This window comes from Hippocampus comes, unplaced genomic scaffold (assembly GCF_001891065.2).
Source record: "Hippocampus comes isolate QL1 unplaced genomic scaffold, H_comes_QL1_v1.1 scaffold7, whole genome shotgun sequence".
NCBI lineage: Eukaryota > Metazoa > Chordata > Actinopteri > Syngnathiformes > Syngnathidae > Hippocampus > Hippocampus comes.
Window position 1 is genome coordinate 1,860,267 of NW_017842060.1, and position 7,500 is coordinate 1,867,766.

At 41.8% G+C, this 7,500-nt stretch overlaps 1 protein-coding gene across 2 annotated transcripts in view; it reads left to right on the forward strand.

Moving 5' to 3' along the window:
• tll1 (tolloid-like 1) overlaps positions 1-7,500 on the forward strand; it is a 32,490-nt gene that overhangs the window by 2,081 nt on the left and 22,909 nt on the right. The gene's annotated exons all lie outside the window — the stretch shown is intronic.

The following is a 7,500-nucleotide window of genomic DNA, read 5'->3' on the forward strand; positions in this document are numbered from 1 at the left end:
GTGTGTGTGTGTGCGTGCGTGCGTGCGTGCGTGCGTGCGTGCGTGTGTGTGTGTGATCGTGAACGAGCCATCACAGCAGATGAGGAACATCTGGCGAGCGGACGCGGGGATGCGCTCACACACATTTAATGACAGACAGAGGCTGAACTGAGAAAACCTCAAGTCATGTGTGCATGTGTGCACAACATATAACGAGGGACAAAATTCAGGATTACCTCTCAGATACAACTGAAATGCTCACGTGAGCTCTAACGAACGTGTTTCTATATATTTTAGTGCGTTTCATGTGTAAAAGGATTTCACTAGTGCATGTGAATGAAAAAAAAATCGCAGTATGAGCGAGTCTTGATATTTTATTTATGTTTTTATTATTTTAAAAAACTCAAATGCAAAAATATTATCATCAATAATTATGTCATTTTAAATACATTTTTAAAATTTATTAGACCAAATATTCTGACTCATATCAAGCTACCATGACATTCAAAATACAGTATTAACATGGCGGACATGTTGGCAGGTGCGGCGTACCCATCAAAGGCAATGAAAAGCACAGACGCTAGCTTAGCATCATCAAAGGCATGCACCTCAAAAGGAGTGTGTTGTAGCGACCTATTCTCATCTGTAGTTGTTGTTTACATGGTCGTTTGTCGTGGACAAGGCTCCTGAACATATTCCTGTTGATTTAGATTTGTTTTTGTGAAGCCCTACCAATTGTAACACAGATGAAAAAAGGAAGCCCCCCCCACCCACCCGCAAGCACTAGCGAGATCAGTTTGAATAAAGTTTAAAACATTCCAGTTTCAAGATTTTTTTTTTATATACTGTATACAGAATATATTCATTCATTCATTCATTTTCCGAACCGCTTAATCCTCACTCGGGTCACGCAGGGTGCTGGAGCCTATCCCAGCTGTCTTCGGGCAGTAGGTGGGGGACACCCCGAATTGGTTGCCAGCCAATCGCAGGGCACACAGAGACGAACAACCACCCACGCCCACACTCACACCTAGGGACAATTTAGACTCTAAATTGGTCGTTTGTTGTGGGAGGAAACCGGAGTACCCGGAGAAAACCCACGCAGGCCCGGGGAGAACATGCAAACTCCAAACAGGGAGGCCGGAGCTGGAATCGAACCCGGTACCTCTGCACTGTGAAGTCGACGTGCTAACCACTGGCCTATACAGAATATATATTTACAATAATGTTGTACTGTATTGGGGATTTTCATGCCACAAAAACGGAACCCCACCCTCTCCCCCATTAATCAAAAACAATTACAATGATTTTAATTAATGCAGTTGGCACGTCAACAAAACTGTTTCTATCATCATGTTGTACAATCTCCCTGGTGGAGGTGACGTGTACACAGCGCAGATATTAGGGGCGGTGACGGGCTAAATAACAGATGGCTAATAAAGACTAAACTCGGAGGCACCACGAGGAAAGTGTGACTTTAGAACGCTAACACCACAGCCAAAATGTGACAAAGGGCATCCTGTGGGACAGCTAAAATCGGGAGTGGGGCGAAGTGACCGCTAGCTTAGGAACAAGAACCGCCAAAGTGTTAGCTCGGACGCTAACTTAGCGCAGTGGCACGCAAAGGGGCGGGGGGGGGGTATTCAGTATAAGATTTTAAAAATCTTCCTTCCACAACTACGCCGTCAACAAAAATTTTCAGGGGACATCATATCTTCATGTGCTCGCCTCCGCCATTCACTATTTTTCACACGCCACTGACTGCAGTTTATCAATAGCTTGTGTGAAGGTGCCAGATGGGCACAAAATGAAGTGTTTACGTTCTAATTTATTCATATATTGCTCTTTTTTTTAATAAAGTATAGTATTATGGAGTGATGTTTTTCCATATAAGGAAAACACCAAACAATTTGGGGGGTAGGGGCTACACAAAAAAGTAGCGAGTGGAATGGAGCTCAATATAATGGAGGAAAAGTAGTGTTTTTCCTTTACAAAAAGACTCATGTAAATGTTAAACGTATGTTGCATTTGAAGTACTCAGACAAAATGCAATTTATCTACTCAAGTAATTATATTGGAGTCGATGCATTTTGTTTCTACACACCTGTGTCTACACACTGACTGTCCACCAGCTGACACACACACGCACGCACGCACGCACACACACACACACACACACACACACACACACACACACACACACACACACACATTCCTCACATGACAAATACATAAACCTGACAACCCTTTGCCTGTGTGCACCTTACTTTTATCTGTGTGCGTGTGTGTGTGGATGCTGAATCTCATGACTCGTGTGTGTGTGTGTGTGTGTGTGTGTGTGTGTGTGTATGTGTGTGTTGTACAAGGAGACAGTAAGTCTACATATGTCGGAAGGAACTGAGCTCGTCTTGTAGGTTAAAAAAAGCAGAGGCATGTTGGTATTTTTACGCTGTACAAATGTACATAAAAGCCTCATTGGCTGAATGATGTTGACATTGACTCCAAATGTTTGTGTGCGTATGCGCTTTTTCAAAAACGTTTTAAAGAACGTTTGGGCTTTTCTCTACAACATCGTCGACATTTACGCATTCATGATCAAAAGGATCCACGATATCATTTGACCGTGCAGGAAATGTAACCTTGGAATGCTGCACATTCAAATGCCTTCATTGTGCTGAGTCATCATTTTTCAATGTCACGCACCAGCAGATGTACTGACACACAAAGCACAGATGCGGATACATGTGGCTTGTAACCGCATGTACGCCGTGAATATGATAACAGATATCGACAGTATATCTATTTTTGCTCTCAATCCCCTTTTAAAACAAATTAAAATTTAGTTAAACAATTAACTACTGACCTCCGATTCCAAAAGTAGTTACCCATGAATTTGTCGTGTATATATGATAATATAAGGTGATCGTACATTGAAGGGTTCACAGTCATACGACAAAAAAAATAAATAAATTGACACCCCTGACCTAACACGTGTACTCATGCGCCCATTGTTTGTATTAATAGGTGCAGCAGATGGACTAACAGATGCAATACATGTACCAGTATATCCACAGTTCAAGTAGCGCATGTATACTAATACATAAATGCGTGTAGTATTTTCATGCATGTAGTAGTGATTGCGTGCTGTATAAGTACTAAAAGGTGCAGTATATGTATCAGTATGGGCAGTAGACGTAATAATCCATAAATCATACCACCAATTCATACATTAAAGGCCATGACATGCATGCAGACAATGTGTCTCTAGTGCCTTGAGATACGAGTTTATTTTATTCCGTGACCATGCTTGAAACTCAAGACATTTGTGCCTCGAGTCATCTTTTCCCAATGAAAAGATTGAAAATGCCATCAATATGTGCCTGATTCAGCCCAAAAAATCTAAAATAACTTTATTGAATTTGTAATGTCATTTTTTTTAAGGAATAACATTCCATTAAGTTGTAATTTGTGACACAATTTAATAACCTAACGAAATAGAATGTAAAAAAAAAAAAACATGGTTCCCATATCCTGATTTCATGCTTGGACTCGACTTACTGTGCTGCGCCGACTGGTGTACTAGTCTTGGCCACAGGGGGCAGTATAACACTGTCATACTGACGATTTAATCGACCAATATTAGTTCTTTTAAATTGACAGATTTTAGCCGATTTTAGTCATTTTTAGTCATTAACACCCGCCCCCATTCCCCCATAAAAAATGGTCGTTATTTCCCGATTTTTCTCTGCTCTAGTTAAACAACTCCGAAAAGATAAAGTAATGTGAACAGGGCAAATGTTCTGCCTGTAATTTTTATCAAAATTTTTCTACTGCCTTACGTGACCAAAAACACTTCACTCTATAAATTTTAAAATGAATTGACAGTTTGATTGCTTTTCGGAATTGTACGATGCCAAATATCGGAGGGGACATAGACCTCAAAAAAGTCCTTGCAGGGTCAGGTCCTACGAAGAAAACAGATGAGGTACTTTGTGTTCAGCGCGTTCCCAACATCGACGCTCATTTGATTGGCCGATGAAGTGGACGGGTCCAACCAACGGGTCACAAGTGAACATTTTCAAAGCGCTTCAGCGCGCTCACAAGACGCGTTTGCGGCCGCTGACCCCTGCGCCGTCGTCGGAGCGCGTCGCTATTCCGCCTCCTGTTTTCACTGGGAAAACACGAACTTGGTACTAAGCACTCTTTGCCTGTCTGCTTATCTCCTCCGAGGCCCGCACTGCGAGACAACACGCACACAGACGTGCTCTTCCAACTCTTTGTGATTTCCTTACGTGGCCACACACACTCACAAGCTGCGCTCCCTCCATTCACCCGCGCTTATCTCTTCCTGGTTGTCTGCATCCTGCTGCTCAGCTGGAGATCACCACACACACACACAAAGTCCGACTGGAGCTGCAGGGGTTTCTTCACTTTCTATGCCAGGAACCCAAAAGACAAAGCTTTCTTGTTGTCCTTTTGACACAGGCAAGCATGGCGAATAGTTAATGCACTATTTAGAAAAGTAAAATGAAATAAAAATTATTTATAAATAATTCAGAGCGTGTCACACAAAGGCATCAAAGACCACGTTTGAGCACCTGTGGCTCAAATATGTGATTTTGTTTTTGTCAAAGGTGGAAAGTTGTGTTTGCTGCGGATAGTGTCAAAATGATCGACATTGTCTTTGATGAGTTGTATACATTAGATCACAGGTGTCAAACTCAAGGCCCGTGGGCCAGATCTGGCCCGCTACATCATTTTATGTGACCCGCGAAAGCAAATCAAACATGTCCACTTCCATGATGCTTGCTAAAATCTCTACCAATATTTAAAATTCTCATTTAATAAATTAGAGACATATTGTAAGCATTTTCTTGTGATCAAACCCCTCATTACAAACATTTAAACAATAGTTGAATAAATCGTTATTATTTGGTTTCAGTCAAAATGGCCCTCCAAGGGAAACGGAAACTAAAATGTGGCCTGCGACAAAAATGAGTTTGACGCCTCTGCATTAGATCATAAAAGATACAGCATTATGTTTAGTGTTTATGAAAACATACGCCAAGTTGGTCGAAGATCAGTTTTGTTTTTGTGGTTTGGGGAAAAAGCACAGTAGTAGTATCTAATTTTAAATGGTCACTTAGTGTCTTTGATGTTTACAAAGATATATGCTGTTTGTCAAAAACTTCAGAGCACCCTTAATAATCAAAAGACACATATATTGTCTTTAATGTTTACGAAATCACCAATGCTAGTTTTGTTGACAACCAGTTTGTCTTTGACATTTATGAAAATGTATATATTAGCGGACTCAAAATTGCCTTTGATATGTTTGAAAATCTGTCCGACAGCTTTTACGAAAGCTTGAAATTTTCGTTGATGTTTATGAAAATCTGTATGTTTGCTCTCGATATCGTCTTACCAAAACAAGTTTGCTAGGTTTGCGAAAGACTAAATTGACGTTGAGGAAAATGTGTACATTATGTTCAGTGACGATGACACTGTCTTTGATGTTTGTGAACGCACGTATGTTCCGGAGTCGGTGATCTGATGCAGGTTTCGGTGCTTGAAAGAAGGTTAGCGTTAGAAGGGCAGCGCGCCGGCGGCGACCGATTTTGCTCTGTGTGTGTGTCAGGAAGGAAACGTCGCTGGTGCTCATGCGGCTTTAAACAGGATTTTCCCTAGCAGAGCGGCGCTGCCACCGAGCTTCCGAAGTCCTCCTTAGGATTCCCGCCTCAGCACAAACACGTTCGCTGTTTTCTTTTGCTCATTGTTTTCCGCGGCGCGGGTGGGCGAGAGCGGTTGCTCGATTGGGATTAGTGATGAGTCGGCGATTCCGTCGCGCCGCTCACCTGCCATGCGCCCGCTCGATCGTGATCGATCTTCAATGTGTGCATGTGCTTCTGTGTGCTTTATTTGGAAGGCAAAGTCACCTTCAGTCGTGTTCTTTTTTTTTTTTTTGTGGATCAACAAGCAGCTTGTACAATGATTCCGTTCAGGGCAAAAATCCTCAAACGGGGCGAAGAGATAATCTCTTTTTAATATGATGCTACGTTCACGGCCAAATGCGCTGTAATAATATTACGGTGCTGCACATGGAGCGGCACATGCACACATTTTCAGCCAACCTGCGGCGTGACCTCATATTTGAACTCAAATGCTCCACTGCAGTGCGCTCAATATTAAAACAGCAAAATCACCAGATTCATATATTTTTGGAAAGAATGACATTCATAAAATAATGTAAATGGAAAGACTTTGGGTGCTGACTAATACATGGAAAGTGTGCGTAGTCGACCTAGTTTGTGATGGGTTTTTTTTTTTTTTTTTTTTTTTTTTACTCCAGCAAATATAACAATGCCGAATAACAAACTATGAGACTGACTAATACACAGAAAGAAGGGAATTGACTTTTTTTTTTTTTTTAATGTGTAAAGTGCCATGGTGAACCACGTTTGCGATGAGGGTGGCTTACTGCTCCAGCAGATAGACTTATCCTTAGTAAAAAGCTAGGAGACTACTACAGCGGGGAGCTGAACTATTACATGGAATGTGGCCTGGTTGATCGTGTTACGGTTGCAGGCATTTGACTTCTCCTACAAGTAGACAGATCCTCGTGACAAGGGTGCTGACTGATATACGGAAACCACTACGGTCAAACTCATTTGGGATTAACATGGTTAGCTGTTCCTTCTAGTACACACATCATTAGTATCGAGTGAGCGGACAGACTAATACATGGAAAGTGTGATACTGACTAATACATGGAACATTCCCCAGTTGATCCTATTTGTTAGTCGATATGTCAATACCTACAAGCCAGGAGACTGACTAACAATTGGAAACCATCCCATGTGACCTTGATGATAAAGGTGTTTGACCACTCCAGCAAGAAGACACCTCCTTAGTAACAAGTTCGGGGAGTGACTACTCGTTGGAAACCTTGTTTGTAATAAAGTTGGTTTCTATACTCCAGCAAGTAGACTGATACTTTGTCACAAAATCACTTAAAGCAGGTCACCAAACTGAGATGCTTGAAAAGATGACAGGAATTTCCAAATGGAACAACCAATCGAACCACCATGATGATTTACTGTTGACCCAACGTAATGCGTGTACAGGGAAAAAAAAGAAATAAAATCCCAAGCGCTCCAACTGGACTTTGCATTTTACAGTAGAAGCATTGCGACAGAAGATGGAGGACGCCCGGCGTGTTGAATATTTCAGTGTGTAAAAGTATGAGCGTGAGTCACAGTGTGCGAGTCACAAGAGTTGACACACGTGGAACATCACGTCAGTTCAGGTCAGGCATCCGATTGGGATTTTTCACAAGTGGCTTTTGCCTTTTCTTTGGCTTCTTGTGATTCCACCATAAAAGGGTCCGAGATAAATGTGATGGGACAAGATAGCGTGAAATCGAGCTTTTTGAAATGATAACTGTACATCAGGAAATGTGATGAGTACCAGTCAGTCAGCAAGGTCCAAACCCTGAAGTATCTGATTCCATATTTTTTGCTG